The sequence below is a fragment of the Humulus lupulus genome, chromosome 2 (assembly GCF_963169125.1).
Source record: "Humulus lupulus chromosome 2, drHumLupu1.1, whole genome shotgun sequence".
NCBI lineage: Eukaryota > Viridiplantae > Streptophyta > Magnoliopsida > Rosales > Cannabaceae > Humulus > Humulus lupulus.
In genome coordinates this window covers 136,559,623-136,580,127 of record NC_084794.1, presented here as the reverse complement: position 1 = coordinate 136,580,127, position 20,505 = coordinate 136,559,623, and the positions used below count along the sequence as shown (strand labels likewise).

General features: G+C 45.2%; 1 long non-coding RNA gene across 1 annotated transcript; it reads left to right on the top strand.

Annotated features, from left to right (window-relative positions):
- Positions 1-221: 221 nt before the first annotated feature.
- LOC133816318 (uncharacterized) lies at positions 222-20,165 on the top strand. The gene is made up of 5 exons (XR_009885162.1): positions 222-615; positions 17,496-17,552; positions 19,049-19,449; positions 19,664-19,730; positions 19,961-20,165. It is a non-coding gene; the product is annotated as an uncharacterized LOC133816318 (long non-coding RNA).
- Positions 20,166-20,505: the final 340 nt, after the last annotated feature.

The window sequence follows — 20,505 nt, the reverse complement described above, 5'->3', positions numbered from 1 at the left end:
TGATCATATTTAAACAAGATAAACTGATACAAGTGACTGAGATATGATACCTTAATTGTGAAATTGTTAAGAATCAAAAGAGGATAAGCCTGATGCATTGATCTCATGGTTTTCTTGTCCTTAATGTCACGTCTTGTAACCTACAGGTGAAAGCAAATTAATGCCCACGTAACAAAGTCAACAAGATACTCTAAAGAATTGTGCATGTGTATATATAACAATCACTTCCAAACTTTCATATATCTTTCTTTCATTCTCTGAACAATTTCAAACTTTATCATTTGCTACTGTCTAAATTTCTTTCCTGCTCTCCTATCCTATATCATTTGTCTTAAACAATTTGACCAGCTAGTGAAAAAAAAACTGAGTTGAGTACATACCATGTTGAGTAATTGGAGATCTACAACAATTTTATTATTTAATTACTGATATAACACATTTTAAAAAATGTAGATAAACATTTTATTAATTATTTAGTACTATTGCAATATTAAAAAAAAAAGATTGAAAAAATACACTGCTTCACTCTCTCTCTCCCATTTCTCCAATCTCTCTCATGGATTTCTTGCAATCATTCTTGTGATCTCAAGCTCTCATCAACATCAGCATGGATAGGTACTTCTACAACTTCATTTTTTCCCTCTTCATCCATCTTTTCCCCCAATTATAAACCTAATCCTCACTCTAAGTTTTTACTGTAATTTCGTTTTTGGTTTTTTCATCGTTGATTTAATTATTCATCAATCACATTTTCTCTTTGTTAATCAATTTATATAAGTTAAACTCATATATATATATTAGTTTTTTGGTGTGTTTTCGGATAAGAAAAAATGTTTACATATAAGTTAAACTCATATATATATATATATATATATATATATAGAAAGAGAGAGAATAGATATAGAAAGAGAGAGAAAGAGTGAATATAGGACGTATCTGGTCTTGCTTGCTGTTTTGAAGTATATATTACTAAGCTTTAAATAATGCATTAAATGTGTTTGACAGAATGCTTCAACGAGATATATGAGTGATTGCTTGTAAATGAGTAAATGGGATTCTTGGCCTTGAATCCTTTCTTAATTTGACTTTGTATGCTTTTTAATTTGGCATTGAATTGTGAGATATACGACACTTGTTTTTGTTAAAAATGATGTTTAAATACATGGTTGAGGACACTTGTTTCTTCCATGAAGGGTCTTCTAGTACTCTTGTAGCCAACAAAACCCATGAAAATAACTAGTAGCTGCTCTGTCCATAAGTATAATGTCTCCGAATAACTCAACACTACATTTACAACACTGCTCTGTTTACTATTCCCTATGTCTTGTTTGGTCAGTAGATAAAGGACCCCATATATTTCTTGTTTTGCAATGAAGAGAAGAAAAGTAATTTGTGTGCTGCGGTATGAGAAACTAGTACACAAATAATTACACATATACATACACACACACGCTTTAAGTAGGCATGTAAGTGAGTTTATTCCCCACAATAATTCTGGTGGATGAGTTGGCACATCGATTATAATTTTTTCATTAACCTATAAACTATTTTTCTTTCAAGATAACAAATGAAAGTAGTGGCAAGAACTTTTACTCTGTTCTGGGATAGATTTAGTACCAAAACTAATATAAATGTCTGCTTCTATGTTGGTTTTCTGCTAGCATGAACTGAAGTCTATAAGATGCAGCATCAGGAATAGATATGATATGGTCTTAGTGTGGCTACTTTAACTTTTACCTAAATAAGTTTTTATATATAAAAAAATCAATTATACATGTATATGTATAATATTTTTCCAATCAGGACATTTTTTCTCTATAAATATTAGGCTAACAAACAAGATCTATAGAAATACCTAGAGACTAGAATATTAGGCGCATGTATAACTATGACGATGTGTGATCTTTTGAAATGGTCAGAGGGACATATTATATAATGAAAATTTCTTACAGAATAAGCTAGAAGGATAGGTGGTCTTTTGAAATGGATAGTGGACATATTACTAGTTTACTTCTGCATGGTATATTTTGTTACTCTTGTGGAGTGGTAGGAATTCTTCTCAGTTGGTCATATTAGCAGGCAAGTTGCATTTTCACTATAACATATATACTTAAATCCTAAGCTTATTTACTATCATTGCTATTATTGCCGTTGTAGCTCTAGATCTGTAAAATTAAATGGAGGGTTTTAACCGAACACTCGGGGAAAAGTATGAGTTGCTACTTTTGTTTCCCTCTAATTCATTTTGAGAGCATGACAACACTTGATAATAAGATAACAACACCTTAACTTAGATTATACTTCGGTAATAGTGTGTTTTTTTCAACTATAATAATATTAATAATTGAGTTATTATTATTATTTAACAATTGAAATTGCAGAAAACCTGGCTGGGTTTGAATCTGTTATTGTTTCGTTTTGGCAAAGTTTGCTTAATCACTCTAAATGCATAATGAGTTTCTTAATGTTTGACAATTCAGCCCTTAAAAAAAAGCTATCAAGTCCTTAAGTTCTATAAATAGTAGCAATTAGTTCCTTATTATTTATTTTTTCACAAATTTCATAATTTATTAAGAAAAAAATTAAGAATATATAGGCTGCATAAAAAACAAGGCTGATGGCTGCATATATAAGAATATATAATCATCTTTGTTATATTACTTAATTAAGTCTCCTTGAAATGTTATTGGAATGAAAGTAAGAAAATTCACTTGTACCATTTTCAATTACTTTGCAAAGTTGTCTGCTAACAATGTTAGCTTTTGATTGGGTAAAATGTTTGACAATTATTAAGATATGAACTTAATTTCTAATTATGATTCAATGGATGAATATGATGGTCAGCATATAAATAATTGGTCTGAACTATCAAATTGGTTTATTTTGAAAGATAATAATCAATATCTCAGTATATTCTATATAAATTGGTGCTAGAGTTATTTGATGAATAATCAATACCTCAGTAAAGTATTGTGATGCTTTTTGGGTGAAGATGTTTGTTATCCAGATTTCCGGATAGCGTTTAGATGGATATCCTCGGGGAAGCAGAATTATCAATGTCTTTCACGGTAGGTGACCAGAGCTCGCGGATGGACAGAAAGGCTTCGCCTCTCCCGTTTAGTGTCCGGATTACTCTTTCAAGCAAACGCGACACGGAAGCTTGTCAACTCTCCCGGACTCCCGAAGGGATATCCTTCGGGGAAGCTCCTTCCAGGAGAAGCTCTTCAAGTGGTCTTCGCGGAAACAGTTCCGTGCCTCGCACGGAACAAGACCGGGCGGTCGAGTCATGGAGGAGGCATAGTTGGAATGATATCCGCCTGACACAGAATCCCGCCTGACACGCCCGACAGGTCAAAGCCGCACACATCCCAGCACGCCTAAAAGTACTATTTCGCCTACTGTTCCGCTGACAACTTGGAAAAGACGGCTGCCTTTGTGCATTCCCCATACTTTCACGTAAATATACCCACATAGAGCCTGGTAGCCAGGTGACTACGGTAATTGTATCCCCTATTTATGGCTGGTGTAATTAAGACTCATGTGAGTAGAGAAAAACCCTAATCCAAAACCCTAGCTATAAAGACCCCCTCATTTTACAATAGGAGGGACGGCCAACAAATCACATAGCAAGAACTCTACTAAAATCTCTCTAGCTTCATCTTCTCCAAGAGAACCCGAGAGAAACACTGTGAGGTTGTGAGTTCCTTATACACCAGCTGTTTGACTGTTATTCTCTACAAGTATAATAACATCGACTCGTGGACTAGGGCTCGTTAACGCCTGAACCACGTAAAAACACTGTTTGTTTATTTACATTTCTGCATTTCTATAGCTCTTGTCTTTTTATTATTCTGTTCGTATTCGTTTCCGAAAAACTCGGTAAACATTTTGGTGCTTTCATTGAGAGCTGTAGGAAGTTGTTAGTCAGCTCTTTTTCTGTGTATTGAAAAGATGGTGACTACGAGAAAATCTGCGGTTGACAAAAGTGATAGGGTCAACCCCGATACTATGATGGAAGATGTGGTACAAAACGAACCCTTGGACCACCACGGTGAAGACCCGACATCCCGCCAGGATCGAGTCAGCACTAAAGATACGACATACCTAGAAAGCGAGGAAGAGTATGTCCGAGACGGTTACTACAAAGACGGCTACTACTACGAGAAGGATCCAGAACTGGTCCAAGTAGCCGAAGAACTGGTGGTCGCTAAGGCCAAGCTTGCTGAGCAGGAGCGCGTCTCCGAAAAAATGTAGCGCATGATGGAGCGCCTCCAGAGCAAGTTCTGAGACCTAGGCGACTCGGACGAGGATGCCTTTGTTTCAGGTGGTGCTGATGCCACCATGCCGGATCCAGCCGCCGCTGGACCATCCAAAACCGCCCCTAACAAGGGCAAAGAAAAGGTTGGGGAGCCTGCACGCACTAATGCCCCTGCACCTCCTAAAGGCGTGGATCACCAGGCCGACTGCCCCCCTCCCCCCCCCGCGCGCAGAAGGTCTCTGGCGCTTCTAAGCCCAGACGTCCTTCAGCCCTAAGGGGGCACTCTGTGCCTAAAGGGCCCGGTGCTAAGGCACCCAGGCCTAGGGGAAGGAACAACCGCCCCAGTGATTCCGTCAACCAGGACGGTCGGGCTACGGAAACGCACTCCGAAGATAGCTGGTCCACGGTGGATCTAAGAAGAAGGTTGGAGGCCAAGTATGAAAAGGCCAAAGGAGAAAAGGCCCGGCCTCGCGGAGATGACCTGCGAAATCATCTTAATGACAAGGTCCGGGGACGTGACCTCCCGGAGAGTGATACAAAGAGGCTCGAGGAACAGATCGCTGCCTTGACCAAGCTGGTCCGGAAGCAAAGTGGGGCCCTGTCAGACTCCGAGGAGGAGGACCCGGAACCATGTATTCGGAGGATCGCGGAAACGTCCCTCCCGGATAACTTCAAAATGCCCCACATAGAATTATATGAGGGGAGGACAGACCCGCGCACCCATCTAGCTAAATACAACAAAATGATGCAAGTGGCGCGCGTCAGTGAAGATGCCAAGTGCATGTGCTTCTCACTCACCCTTACCAAGTCCGCGGAGGACTGGTGGAAAAGATTAGCTCCCAGATCCATCCACAGTTGGAAGGAGCTACAGTCCGCGTTCAGAAGGCAGTTCATTGCTGCCCGAGACCACGACATGGAAGTTGGTTCCTTAACCAACATCAAGCAGCTACCCAATGAGAACCTCAAAGCTTTCATTCAGAGAATGATGGAAGCTGCTGCTAAGACCAAGGTCAGCGACGACATGAAGCTGATCGCCCTTCAATCGGGCCTTACTGTCGGCTCCCTGCTATGGGGGGAAATGCAAAGGAGACGGGCAGAAACGCTGTCCGAATTCATGTCAAGAGCTCAGGGAATCATCAACCTTGAGGATGCCTACCAGTAGGCCTTTGGAGTTCCCCCAGCTCCGATGCCTTCCGTGACTGCGCCGAGCTTTGCTTCGCAAGCTCCCGCGCCAGCCCTCACGCTTCCAGGAGCCCAGTTCGCTCCAAGCGTGTATGGGCCTTCTGCGTCTGCTCCGACGCCGAGTCAAACCCATTTCTCTGGGTACGGAGCTGTACAGACAGGATGTAGTATCGCTCCCGGACCGTCGCAACCGCAAGCAGAAGACCCGGAACGAAATCTGAGCCAATCGCGGAATAAACGAGGCGGAAGAAACCCCAACCGGGGAGACCATTCAAAGAAACCACGGAAGGACTATGAGCCCAAGTTCACGGAGTACACCAGTTTAATAGATTCGCGAGAGAATGTCTATCAGGCGACCTGTAATATGGTCAACTACAGGAAGCCCCCGAAAGTGTCTCACGGAGGAAGGCGTCCGCGAGACTCCAATAAGAGGTGTGAGTTCCACGGAGACGTGGGGCACACCACAAACGAATGCCTTCAACTGAAGGATGAGATCGAGTCCCTGGCAAGAGCGGGACACCTCGGTCAATGGGTGAGGATACCCATAATCTATCCCGGACAGGGAGTAGTTCACGGAGCTGCATATTCTCCGGGACAGAGGGGGACCGCTAGCGCTCCTGGAGCCGGTCACCCCCAAGTTCCTGGGTCTCAGTTCCCAGCGCTCCCTGCTCCAACCCCTCCGGCACCCATTGCCTTATTGGCTCCGGGACCCGGAAACCCATATCCGCCCGGCCTTGCTCCGCCACCTGTTGACGGACACGTAGCCACCATTTCCGGAGGACCGCACCTTGCCGGAAGCATCCGCAACTCCCAGAAAAGGTACTTGAGGGAGTTAGAACACACCGGAGAGATGTGCGCCTTGGTTCAGTCACCTGCTCAGCGTCCCCGAATGATGGATCTTCCCATCACCTTCACGGAAGATGACGTCCGACATGTGCACTTCCCCCACAACGATCCCCTCGTCGTGGAAGCCCAGATTGCCAATAAGAAGGTATCACAGATCCTTGTCAATAATGGAAGCTCTGTAAATATCCTCTTCAAAGCTGCCTTCCACGCTATCGGATTAACCGAGACAGACCTGACCCCATGCCCCATCCAGCTTCAGGGGTTCAATGGGGATGCACTCATGCCATTAGGCAAAATACAACTTCCAGTCACCCTCAGAGGAGAAAGCGACGCTTGCGCCTTCAAGCACTGCACGTTTGTAGTGGTCGACTGCCCCACGGCGTATAATGCTATCCTGGGCCGACCGGTCCTAATCGATTGCGGGGCCATAACCTCGATACGCCACTTATGCCTGAAGTTTCCATGCGACGACGGGCGTATTGGCACCCTCCGGGGAGACCAACGAAGTGCACGAAGCTGTTGTAACGTCTCCGTCCGATCCGTCTACACGGTCCAGGAGGCGGTTGTTGTCGCTCCTTTAGCGGGAGATTTACCAGAAACTGGGGGTGCCCAAGGGGCATACGTTGACGAACTCGACCCTAGAGTGGGGGTCGAGAGAGCGATAGAGCCGATGGAGGAAGTCGAAGAGGTGATCCTCAACCCGGGAGATCCCACCAAAGTCATTCAGATAGGGAAAAACCTTCCATCGGCCGTTCGAGAAAAGATCGTGGCCACTGTGAAGAATAATCAGGATATCCTGGCATGGTCCCACGCTGATATGACGGGGATTAATCCCAATGTTGCGTGCCACGCACTCAACATAGACCCATCGGCAACTCCAGTTCGCCAAAAGAGGAGGCCGTTAGACCCAGTGAGGGCCGAAGCAGTCAAAGCTGAAGTGGACAAGTTGATGTCCATAGGCTTTCTCCAGGAGTCACACTATCCCGTGTGGTTGGCCAACCCGGTTCTGGTCCCGAAACCCAATGGGTCCTGGAGAATGTGCATCGACTTCACGATCCTAAACAAAGCCTGCCTGAAAGATTGTTTCCCTCTTCCGCGAATCGATCAGATGGTAGACGCTACTTCCGGGTATGAACTCTTGTCCTTCATGGATGCGTACTCCGGATACAACCAGATCAAGATGCATGTCGCGGACCAGGAATACACCAGCTTCCTCACGGACAAGGGTGTCTACTGTTACGTGGTCATGCCTTTCGGTTTGAAGAACGCTGGGGCGACGTACCAGCGTCTAGTGAACAGGATGTTCAAGGACCAGCTGGGGAGGAATATGGAGGTGTATGTAGACGACATGTTGGTAAAGTCCAAGACCTCCAGGGACCACAGTGACGACCTTGAGGAAGCTTTCGCCGTGATCCGAAAGTATGGAATGAAACTGAATCCGAAGAAATGTACTTTCGGGGTCTCGTCTGGAAAGTTCCTCGGTTTCATAGTCAGCTCCCGCGGAGTGGAAGCCAACCCTGAGAAAATTAAGGCGTTCATAGATATGCCTTCCCCCTGGAAGCATAAGGATGTCCAAAGCGTTACCGGAAGGATAGCTGCGCTCAGCCGCTTCGTATCTAAGGCCACTGACAAATGTGTCCCCTTCTTCAATGTGTTGCGAGGAAACAAGAGGTTCGAGTGGACCCCCGAATGCGAAGCAGCCTTCCAACACCTCAAGGAGCATTTAACCCGAGCTCCCATTCTGTCCAAACCTGTCGAAGGAGAGGCGTTGTTCTTATACTTAGCTGTGACAGAGCACGCAGTGAGTGCCGCTCTCGTCCAGGAAGATGGCCGTATCCAGCTCCCTGTGTATTACGTAAGCAAGAGGTTACTGGACGCCGAGTCCAGATATTCAATGATCGAAAAACTCTCCCTCTGCTTGCTAATTGCTTCGCGGAAGCTAAGGCCCTATTTCCAGGCGCACACCATCAAAGTACTCACCAACCACCCTCTCCGACAAGTCTTGCAGAAGCCCGAGTCTTCAGGCAGATTGCTTAAATGGGCCATGGAACTGAGCCAATTTGACATCCACTACCAGCCACGTGTTTCCATAAAAGGACAAGCTCTCGCGGACTTTATTGTGGAATGCTCAGGAATGAATGACCTCCCGGAAGATCCTGTCCCGGAACTTCCCACATGGAAGGTCTACGTAGACGGAGCCTCAAATGAAAAAGGAGCTGGAGCAGGGGTCATCCTAATATCTCCCCAAGGACATCAGCTCCAGAGCGCCATCCGTTTCGCATTCCCAGCGTCCAACAATGAGGCAGAACACGAAGCCATGTTGGCTGGATTACAACTGGCCAGAGAAGTCGGAGCCCAAAAAATCGAGGTATACAGCGACTCCCTACTTGTGGTAAACCAAATATCCGAGGAATACCAAACGAAAGGCGAAAAAATGGCTGCCTACGTGTCTCTCTCCCGCGGCCTCCTGCAGCATTTCAAAGGCTACCAAATCCGCCAGGTCCCCCGGGACCAGAACTCACTCGCGGACACACTGGCCAAGCTTGCAACAGACCCGGAGATTGAACAATATGGCCTAGTGCCCATCGGGCACTTAGAAGCACCTAGTACCGAGACACAGAGGGTAAATGCCATCATCGACCATTCCCATTCCTGGATAGGACCCATCCTCAGATTTCTCACCACCGGAGAGCTCCCCACTGATAAGGCTGACGCAAGAAAGCTCCAGTATCAAGCTCCCCGATACGTGGTTATGGATGGAAAGCTTTACCGCAGGGGGTTGTCCATACCCTTCCTTAGGTGTGTTGCCGGAACCGAAATCAGCGCCATCATCCATGAGGTTCACGGAGGGTTCTGTGGCGACCATACCTCCGGGCTGAGCCTCTCCAAAAAGATCCTTCGACAAGGATACTTCTGGCCCACCATGAAGAAGGATTGTGTGGATTATGTCAGAAAATGTGAGCAGTGCCAGAGGTACGCCAAGGTTCCGCGAGCGCCGCCTACAGAAATTACCTTAATGACCAGCCCCTGGCCGTTCGCCATCTGGGGCATTGACCTGGTAGGTTCCCTTCCAACTGGAAGGGGCGGAGTGAAGTATGCCATAGTCGCGGTAGACTACTTCACCAAATGGGCTGAAGCTGAACCTATGAACACGGTCACGTCGAAGAAAGCACTGGACTTTGTCATCAGAAATATAGTGTGTCGTTTTGGGCTTCCACGAAAGATTGTGTCCGATAACGGGAAGCAATTTGATAGTGAACATTTCACGAACTTCTGTGCTTCGCATGGAATTATCAAAAGCTTTTCCGCAGTCGCCAGGCCTCAAGCTAATGGGCAAGTGGAAGCAGTAAACAAAATTTTAAAGACCACGTTGAAGAAAAAACTCCAAGCCTGCAAGGCTCACTGGCCGGAAGAACTTCCGCGAGTGCTTTGGGATTATCGCACAACGGAGAGAACTTCGACGGGGCACACACCTTATTCCATGACCTTCGGTTGCGAGGCTGTCATCCCAGTAGAAACTATGATCCCCTCTCACAGGCAGGACACCTACGACCCTACCCGGAACCATGCCCTTCTCCAGGAGTCCGTGGACATGATCGAAGAGCTCCGAGAGCAGTCGCAGGTCCAACTAAAAATGTACCAAGGCAAGATAGCCCGACACTTCAACACAAGAGTCAAGAGCCGTACATTCGAAGTTGGGGATCTTGTCCTACGGAGAGTATTTCCTGCTACGCAGGATCCGGGAGTGGGAGTCCTCGGACCCAACTGGGAAGGCCCCTATGAAATACAAGAAAAAGTGGGCCATGGGACGTATCACTTAAAGAGACTCGACGGATCTAAAGTTCCGCGCGCCTGGAACGCGGAGCACCTCCGCCGTTACTATTAGTAGGCCCTGGACTATCTAGTCGAAAGTCCTGGGTGGACGTAGCAAAAGTGTAAAATGTGGAGATAAACCTCCCTGCTGTAAAACGCATGCCTCACAGGCTAATTTAATGAAACACGGAGAGGTTCACTCCGCTTTTACTGCATTTTTTATCCCTGTGTTCAAGGCTGCGTTTCAACAAGTGACCACGCGGTCCGGAGACGTCCGGACCCCACGCTCACTTGGGGGGGTATACATGGCTAAGGCATAGCCATATGCCCCTTGAACAGAACACCACTCATGTGCTAGCATTTTTAAAATTGTTAAGCTTAGGTTAATTTGTTATTGTCATAAACATACTTGCATTACGTGTCATGTGCGCATTATGTGTTTGCCATAAACATACTTGCATTACATGTAGTGTGCGCATTATGTGTTTTTGTGAAAATTTCCATTGAAATGTCTGCCATTATGCATCATGAAAATTATCTCCTGTGTAGCCCAGCGATGAACAGGACTGGGGGTTGGGGCACATTCAGAGAGCTACGCCGAAACACCCCCAACTCCCTGATAAGTCCTTCGCAGAATACTCCGCGACCGCTGTAGAGCTTTGCTTCGCAAGCTCTAGCTCCGGGTCCCGCAAGGCGAAAGATGGCAAGATCCGCGACCGTTGTAAGCCTTGCTTCGCAGGCTTCAGCTCCGGATCTCACAAAATAATGCATGGCGAGCTCCTCGACCACTGCAAGTTTCAACTCCAGGAGCAGACATGGTCGATCCCCCACTCACAGCAGGCCTTGCTTCGCAAAGCCCCTGCTCCGGGATCGCACATGGTGGGCGTGGCAATTTCCTCGACCGCAACGAGCCTTGCCTCGCAGGGCTCCATGCCAGGTCCCTGAAGTCAGCCACCATGAGGTTCGCAACGACAGTTAGTTCTACTTCGCAAAGATCTAACCTTAAGTCTAGCGATGCTCACCAAAAGAACTCCCGTTCCGAGCCATGGAACGGCTCACCTTAGCAATCCCAGCGAACAGTATAACTACAAGTCCCGGGATTGGCTATTTGCCTTAGGAAAGCTAAAATACGGTGAAAGGAGTCTGGCCGTTGGAACCAGGAAACCTTCGTAACCTAGAAACTACGTGGGAAAAGACATCAGCCGTTAGAGCTTCAAGTTGGAAGTGCGTAGGTTCTGGCCGTTGGAACCAAAACCTCATGCGCCCCTACAGCAGTTTCTACCGTATAAAAGTCTACCCTAAACGCAAAGTTAAATAAAGAACTCGGCAGAAAAGAAAGGAGAATGCTATAATTATGGCAAATATGTCTGGAATAAGAAAAGAGTACAAGGAGCTTCGCCCCAAAGAAAAACACAAATGAAAAATAATTAAAGATAAGGCCCCTTCAAGCATTGGGGGTGGTAGCAGTATCCGCGTCCAAGGCCTCGAGGTCAGCGGTTTCAACTGGGGCTGGCGGAGCCGGCTCATTGGAAGGCGGAACGTCATCGCGGGCAGGTTCAGAGGTCCCCGCCTCTCCGGGATCTCCTACCTCAGGGGCTCCAGCAGGCTCGTCAATGTTGTAAGTTTGGACGTACACCTCTAGGCCTTGATCCCACACTTGTAGCTTCTCCCTCATGGCGTCGGCATCCTCTCCCAGATAGCCTAGCACCTCCGGGTTCATTTTCCAGAGTTGATGCATGAGGACCACGTGCGATATATTAATCGTCCTGTTCAGTACCACCTCGGCATCCTCCTTCTCCTTCAAGCGCTCCGCCTCGGAGGTTGCCAGCTTTGCCTCCGCGACAGCTAATTGAGCTTTCAGTTTTTCCACCTCGTCCTTGGATGCATCCCACTCTCCCTTAAGAGAATCAATCTCCTTGCGCTGCACCTTATTTTGGTTCAGCACGGATTGCTTCTCGGTCACATGCCCCCTGGCGGTGAATTGCAAGGCTCCGATCTCTTTATCCTTCTCGGCGAGCCCCAACTCCAGCATAGACACGAGATCCCTACTCCTCTTATGAAGTTGGTCCTCCTCGTGCAGCTTGTTCTGAAGAGTGGCATATTCCTCTTGCCGCTTAAGGAGGATATCATTTTTCGATTGCAAGCGGGCTTCCAAGGTATCCTTCTCCACCCTGGCTTGGGATAGCTCTTCCCGGAGCTTGGAGTTTTCGGCCTTCAAGTCATCCGACCGCTGTTTGAACTCAGTCTCTGCGCTGGCCCGGTACTCTCGGTATTTGGCAAGATATTTCTTGTCTGCCTCTTCCTCTGCCGTGCGCCGGGCCTGGTCAATCTTCTCCGAAGCCTCCCCCCTTGTGCTCTCGACCTGTTGGGTCAGTTTCTGCTTCTCCGCCTCCAAGGCCTGGCGAGCCACCTGGCTCTCCTTCAGCTGAACCAGAACTGCACCCACCTCCCGGAACGAGCGTTCCGCGATCAGAGAGGCCTGCAAGGAAAGACAACAGGATGAGTTAAGCAGAACCAAATGTGCTAAGACAGATGATCCCAAAACATAACTGACGGCTCACCCCGGACAATTGTTGCTTCACGGCATGTGTCAGCAACAGCGGATCCTTACTGCTACTGATGGCCCATTTCTCAGAATTGAGCTCACACAAGCTCAGGGCCATGTCCTCCATCATATCCGCTCCGAACGGCGCCAATGCACGTCCGAGCCTAGGCACCAGCCTCTTCTCCAAGGCTGGGCCATCCAAAACCGCTCCAGCCGGGTGAAGAGACCTCACCCCCTCGGCCAGCTCAGCTCTCTTCACAGCAGACAAGTTGTCTGCCCTTCCCTGAGTAACAGCCTTCTCAGCCTCCAACCGCCTCTTCAAAAAATTATCGGCCCGTCTTACACCCTCCAGGAGGGCAGCGGGGAAACGGGTTGGTTTCTGCGGGAAGTGGAACTTCAGGCCAGGTAGAGGAAGGTTTGTTTGCTGAGAAGAAGGAGACCCCGAAACGGTGGACTCCCTTTGGGCTGGAGGAGGAGGCAGACGGGGTATTAAGGATGGAAGGGAAGACACTACCGCCCCGGTCTGTTGTTGTTGTTGGTGTTGCTGTTGTTTTTGCTGCTGCGATGGCGGAGGTGACTGCCTTTGTTGTTGTTGTTGCTTTTGCTGCTGCGGCAGCGGAAGTAATTGCCTTTGTTGTTGCTGCTGGTTTGGCTGTTGTTGTTGCTGCCGCTGTGTCGTTGGTGATTGTCTCTGTTGTTCTTGTTGCTGCTGTTGTTGTAGTTGTGGTTGCTGTCGTTGTTGTTGTTGTTGCCTTCGACCGGGAGAAGAGTGTCTAAGGCGTTTCTTCTCGGCGCCCTCAGCATCTCCTCCAGGACGCTTGCTCACCCCAGTCGTCTTCACGGGGAACACAAGCCCTTCCCCGTCGCTGCTACTACTCGAGTTCGCCATGGACTCGGAAGGCCCCTTGGCAGGAGATCTCTCCACCGCCGAAGACACATGCGCCTCGCCACCTGTCTTCTTGGATGTAGCAGCTTTACCTCCCCTACCGGCTCCGGCTTTTCGTCCTTTCCCCTTGGACGGATCTTGGCTGGTGGCGGCTTTCTTGATGAGTAAGGTAACTCTCCCCAACATCTTGGCTTCGGGAAATTCTGCAAGAAACGTACGAAGCAAGGTTAACGAACCAGCAAGCAATGTGAAAGAAGATAAGCAGAAGACAAGACAATCAACAACATAAAAGCACAAACAAGTCCGCCAGCAGGGAACAAGGAACAAGAAAAAGAAAAGTTTGAAAGGGACGACCATGCACGAGAAACGTGGATGGCCTTCCCCGAGCAAAACAAAACACCGCTTCCTGCTCCAGGAAGCTCCCGTACTCCTTGAAGTCCGGGAATGACATGCTGAGGGAAGAAGGGTCAACCATGATGACACCTTCTGGCAGACTACCGTCACTCAGACACCCGAGGAGCTCATCTACCCTATCGCAATATCTGTCAAAGGGTATCCTACGCGGATCTAGCCTAAGGAAGCGGGGATCGAACCCCATCTGAGAGGTCCGGGAAACCTCAGACAGGCTGGGGGTGTGGATCAATCGAAAACTAGTCTTACCTCTCCCGGAGGTACCAGCCCCCGGAGTCCCTTCGTTGGGGTAAGCTGCGGCGTGGCGAGCCTCGATCTCCTCTTCCTCCGGCTGGGGGTCGGGGAACCTCTCCGCCCAATTAGGGGATAAAGTATTCTCGTCCCGGGCTGCTTGGCTGATCACCTTGGACAGCTCCAGGGCAATCTGCTCTCGGATGTCAGCTGACACCTGACTTTGCCCCTGCCACTCACTGGCTCAATGTTTTGGAAAGAGGCGAGTAGCCCATACTCCCTCAAAGATTCGGAGGTCACAAATCCCTCCACTTTCAACTCTTCCTCCGAGAGCCCTTCGTAGAACATTGACCTCCTTATCATCTCCGCATAGCGAGGTGTCCGCGGAACGACTTCTGCAAAATCCAAATACAAGCATTAGAGACCCTCCCGAAAGGCAAATCAAACGTAAAGAAACAAAGTTGAAAAGGAGAGGAAGGAGCACTTACCAGGGACTTTGAAGTCCAAAGATAGGGCTGGCACCCTCTTCAGTGGGAAGCCAGTCGTCAGGAACCAGTACTCCCAGAGGTCTGGAACTCTCGCGGTATGACAGGTGGGACACATCACGTCCGGGTGCCTCTCCAGCCTGTAAAATCCCACCTTGTCTGGATGACCTCTCATGGGCTGAGACTTCAACCCGTAGAAGTACAGCACCTCCTCCGGGGTAGGAGCCTCCAGGTTCCGGGACTTGCAAAAGATGAACCACCCCGCTAGGAGCTTGTAGCTGGGGGGAATCAACTGGAAGGGGGCAATCCCCGCCTTCACACAGAAATTGGCAAAGTAACTTCTTAGGGGCAAGTGCGCCCCACACACTATGTGTGCCCAGCTCTAGGCACCCAAACCCTCGTGGCTCTGACTAGCCGACTCGCCCAGCACCGACAGACGTTGCCACATCAGGCCTGGGATGTTCTTCAGGCCTGCCTCTGAGGAGTACAGCTCCAGCATGCCGTAGTTCCTGAACAGGTTCGGCTTCTGGTCCATCTCCCAGATTGAGCTATTGGTAGTCGGTGGGCTAGCCGCGACCACTTTTGTCTTTCCTTTCCCCTTTGCGCTGGCGACAGGAGAACCCTTCTCCTGGGCAGAATCAGCCTCTACCACAGCGATGAGTTGTTCCTTTGAGATGTTCGTCACTGAACAAAAGAAACAAAGAAGAAAACACTCTAAGCAGTCAGCACCCTTGTCATACCCTAGTGGTATCAAAGGCGTCGGGGAGACCCTCCCCGAAAACTGCTTAGAGAAGCTCCCACCGAGCTTGCCGAGGGGTTGGCACCATGCCACCCGAAGGACAGCAAGGAACCAAACTCAGACTCCGAGCCTAAGCCCTCCGAGAGAAGTGTTTTTCCAGAGAAAGACACCCTAAAGGCGTTCATGCTTATGCCCTAAAACAGCAAACCAGAACAGCGCAAGCAAGACAAGGAACGACTTTCCAAACGCAAATCGTCAAAGCATGCAAAGAGATTACTTATCGACTCACATCAATCGCATGCCTATCAAAGCCCTATTCACGCATGCACATAGGCGATACTAGCAGAAAACTCAACTCTAACAGCTACCAACAACCTTAGGTTTGGGAGGAAAGAGCAAAGTAGAAATACTTACTGGTATTCGGGTAGTTGAAGGTTGAAGGAGTAACCGGATCACTGCACAGCACGATCGCGAGAAGTAAAAGCTGCAAAGATGAACGGCGATTCAAACCCTGAACTTCGGCGAATAAACCCACTGCCAAATCAAAAGAAAAGTTTCTAAATTCCTTACCAAAATAAGTGGCAAGTTCGAAGAAATGGAAGCTTGGAAGCCTGAGAGTTCGAAGGTTTGGGAATCTGAAAATCCGAAAGATAGAGAATTTGAAAGCGTAAAGAGGAAGAAAGGTCCGTTCCCTCGTTTTTATAGCAGGAAAGAAGTCGTTTCGAATTCCTCAAGTGGATGGTCCCGATCTTCCCATTCTGTGTGCATCAGATCCAACGGCTGGAGATGAAGCGACGATCCTATTCATGACTCCTCGGATGGGAATAAAGTATTTATTTCCCATCATTATACCACCTCGGGCCTGGTGTACCATTAAAAACCGTCAAATCATTACTCAGATGCCTGACGCACGCATACTCAGCCGGTCGCCTCACGCACACGTCTTGGTCGCAGAGCCATTCCCGGCATGACGCGTGGCCCTTGCCGCACTTGAGTACTTGAGTTCAAACAGAAGAAATTTCCTTTCTTTTTCATACTAACACTCAGGCGGGAAAAAGGAACCCTTCCAGGAACACAGGAGGTGGCCCCTCGCCTAATCTAAGAAACCGGAATACCCGGAGGACTGTACAAGCTCCCGGATCTCTCAAAGCTCCGTGACCTTGGGGGGTAAATGTTATCCAGATTTCCGGATAGCGTTTAGATGGATATCCTCGGGGAAGCAGAATTATCAATGCCTTTCACGGTAGGTGACCAGAGCTCGCGGATGGACAGAAAGGCTTCGCCTCTCCCGTTTAGTGTCCGGATTACTCTTTCAAGCAAATGCGACACGGAAGCTCGTCAACTCTCCCGGACTCCCGAAGGGATATCCTTCGGGGAAGCTCCTTCCAGGAGAAGCTCTTCAAGTGGTCTTCGCGGAAACAGTTCCGTGCCTCGCACGGAACAAGACCGGGCGGTCGAGTCATGGAGGAGGCATAGTTGGATGATATCCGCCTGACACAGAATCCCGCCTGACACACCCGACAGGTCAAAGCCGCACACATCCCAGCACGCCTAAAAGTACTATTTCGCCTACTGTTCCGCTGACAACTTGGAAAAGACGGCTGCCTTTGTGCATTCCCCATACTTTCACGTAAATATACCCACATAGAGCCTGGTAGCCAGGTGACTACGGTAATTGTATCCCCTATTTATGGCTGGTGTAATTAAGACTCATGTGAGTAGAGAAAAACCCTAATCCAAAACCCTAGCTATAAAGACCCCCTCATTTTACAATAGTAGGGACGGCCAACAAATCACATAGCAAGAACTCTACTAAAATCTCTCTAGCTTCATCTTCTCCAAGAGAACCCGAGAGAAACACTGTGAGGTTGTGAGTTCCTTATACACCAGCTGTTTGACTGTTATTCTCTACAAGTATAATAACATTGACTCGTGGACTAGGGCTCGTTAACGCCTGAACCACGTAAAAACACTGTTTGTTTATTTACATTTCTGCATTTCTATAGCTCTTGTCTTTTTATTATTCCGTTCGTATTCGTTTCCGAAAAACTCGGTAAACAATGTTAATTATACTTTATTTATTTAATGACTTGGTGCAGGATCTAAATATATTTATTGATGAGAAGAGTGAAAGAAGAGGAGAAAAAATTTAGCGGGTATCCCTCTATTTTTTCTCTTATTTTTCTTTTCTCTTTATTTTTTCATTTTATCAAACAAATCATTTTCTTTCTCTTTAATTTTATGCATCGATTTCTTTAGTAATTTATCAACAAACAATAAGTACATTGACAGAATAGATTTTGAACTTGTAGCTTAGCATATTCTTGAGAAATTTCTCTTGCCAAATTCCTATTTAAATAAAAATAAACATGAAATGATTGCTATTGAAACTGAAAGTTGAAACAACCTTATATCATGTTGCCAACAGTAAAAACATAGGAGAAACTGTAATTGAAACCACCTTTAATCATGTTGCTAACAGTAAAATCATAAAAGAAATCATATTAAACAGATTGTAAACTTGTTACACAACAGTGAACACTAAATTTGAACAACTGTGAAACTTGCCTGACATATTCATGGCCCCATGAACCAATATCGCCTTCTGAGCTCTGCAATCTTTACTTCAGGCTTTCCTGAAAGAGTTCATAAATAAAATTAGCAAGTTAAATCAGATTTAAAGTTTATAAATAATGTTTTATAAGTTTTTATAAAGCATTCTGTCAGTGAAGCTCTTCTTAGAAGGTACTAAAAACACAAAAGGCAAACCATCAAAGATAGAACAAGCCAGAATAACATGATATTCTACATTAGCTTATCTCACTTCAAGCTAAATCTCAAAGACAAAAAACACAATCAAAGGCCAAAAACTGACCTTGAACATGCCAAATACTACTTCAGTACAACTTGTTCTAAGGAACTTCCGGTAGCTAAAAACTACCAACTAGTATAGTGTTGGATAAGGAAAACAACAACTGCTTTAATGAACTCCTCTAGAATGTATTGGTATTGTGAATATTGAGATAAATCAATCTTTTAGTCTGTGATGGTGTTTACCACATACCGTTTTGCCTGATTGCAATGTATCTCTAATTACAATCTTTTAGGGCTAATAACTCATTATAATTAAGTAACATCTAATGCCCACATGCTGTAGAAATTAAGATCAGTTAGGTTGTCCATTTATTTTGTATATTACTTAGTATTATAAAAAACTAAATAAAGTATGACTTAGTCTTCCTCTTCTTTCATTAGCATAGTAATAATATTATTTGTCCGTTTCAATCAACCAAATTAAAATATTTACAAACACTAGTAGATGGGCATAGACATGTATATGATATATATATATATAGAAATAATTGTTGTATTGACAAAAAAGCTTGTCTTTTTTATTACTACTATTGCCAAATTCATCTTTGTCTCTTTGCTTGCATTATTCATTTTACTTTCATACCATGTTCCTTGAGTTTTTTAGTAATGTTAATGCAAACTATGACTTTAATTTTTACTTAATGCATGTAAATAATAGAAGTACTAAAGGTCCCCTGTTGTAATATATATATATATATATATAGGCAATCCACATTACTTCTGAACTCTGTTAATATTTTTGTCATTTGGAATTTTTGTGGTTGGATGATGATTATAGAGTGGAAGTGTTGGAACTCAAGGCCAAAGATGCAAACTTTTGGATTGGAATGGTTATGGGAATATTGTTGCTTATGGATATTTCATTTAATATTTTTGTCATTTGGAATTTTTGTTGTTGGATGATGATTATAGAGTGGAAGTGTTGGAACTCAAGGCCAAAGATGCAAACTTTTGGATTGGAATGGTTCTGGGAATATTGTTGCTTATGGATATTTCAATGCAAATGATCCAAAAGATTTACTTCTTGATGTCCCTATTAGACTGTTTGCCATGAAGGTTGGTATTGATTTTGCAAGAGAGCCTGGTATGCATTTTTGTGGAGGCCTACTTCAGGATAACTTGTATTGAAGAAAGTGTAGGAAGTGTTATTGCTTGGCCAGCCGAAAAAGTCATAATGAGGTAAAGATTGATTTTTCATATTATAATGAGTTGTGTCATATTATTTTTTGAACTGTTTTGGAAATACTGAGATTTAATTGCAGGTTTCAAAATTTAGGATTTATTGAAAAATAGCTATTATGTTGCTGATTTTTTTATACATAGCAACTGACCATTATGCTTATTGGTTAAGAAGATAATATGTGGGTTTTGTTTTATTATTGCATTTTTTTAGGGATAACTAGTATCGAAAATAGTGTTGGAAGTGTTACTGCTTGGCTCGCCGGTAAAGTTATAATGAGGTAAAGAATAATCTTACCTATAATAATGAGTTGTATCATATTGTTTCTGGAACTGTTATGTGAAAATCTGAGATTTAATTGCAAGTTTCAAAATTTAGGATTTATTGAACAATGAATGTTATGCTGCCGATTTGTTTTTAGAAAAACAATAATCAACTCATATGCGTATTGCTTATGATAATAACATGAGTATTGTTTTCTTATTGTATTTTTTTCTCCATGTTATTTAGGTGATGAAGACAGCAACGCGAGAATTGGATGCTTGCAATTAATAAAGAGATAGTATTGGACAAATGTTACAATTTGCCTTTTATTAGACTCATTAGACATATTATTTCTAAGCATAAACTTTTATTATGGTATTTTGCACTTGGAATTTTTTCATTTGGGACACATGTATTGGATATTTTGGTTGATAAAAAAAATACATTAGACTTTATCAAATTCAAATTACATTATTAAATAATAAATTACTTTATCAAATAAATGTAATTAAAAATAATTTAATTACATTTTGAAAATGTGATCAAAGATAATTAGATAACATCTTGAAAATGTGATAAAAAATAATTAGATTACATCTTGAAAATGTAATCAAAGATAATTAGATTACATCTTGAAAATGTAATAAAAAATAATTAGATTACATCTTTAAAATGTAATAAAAAATAATTAGATTACATCTTTAAAATGTAATTAAAGATAATAAGATTACATCTTGACAATGTAATTAAATGAAAAAATATACTTAACATAAAGAATCATAACATCTAGA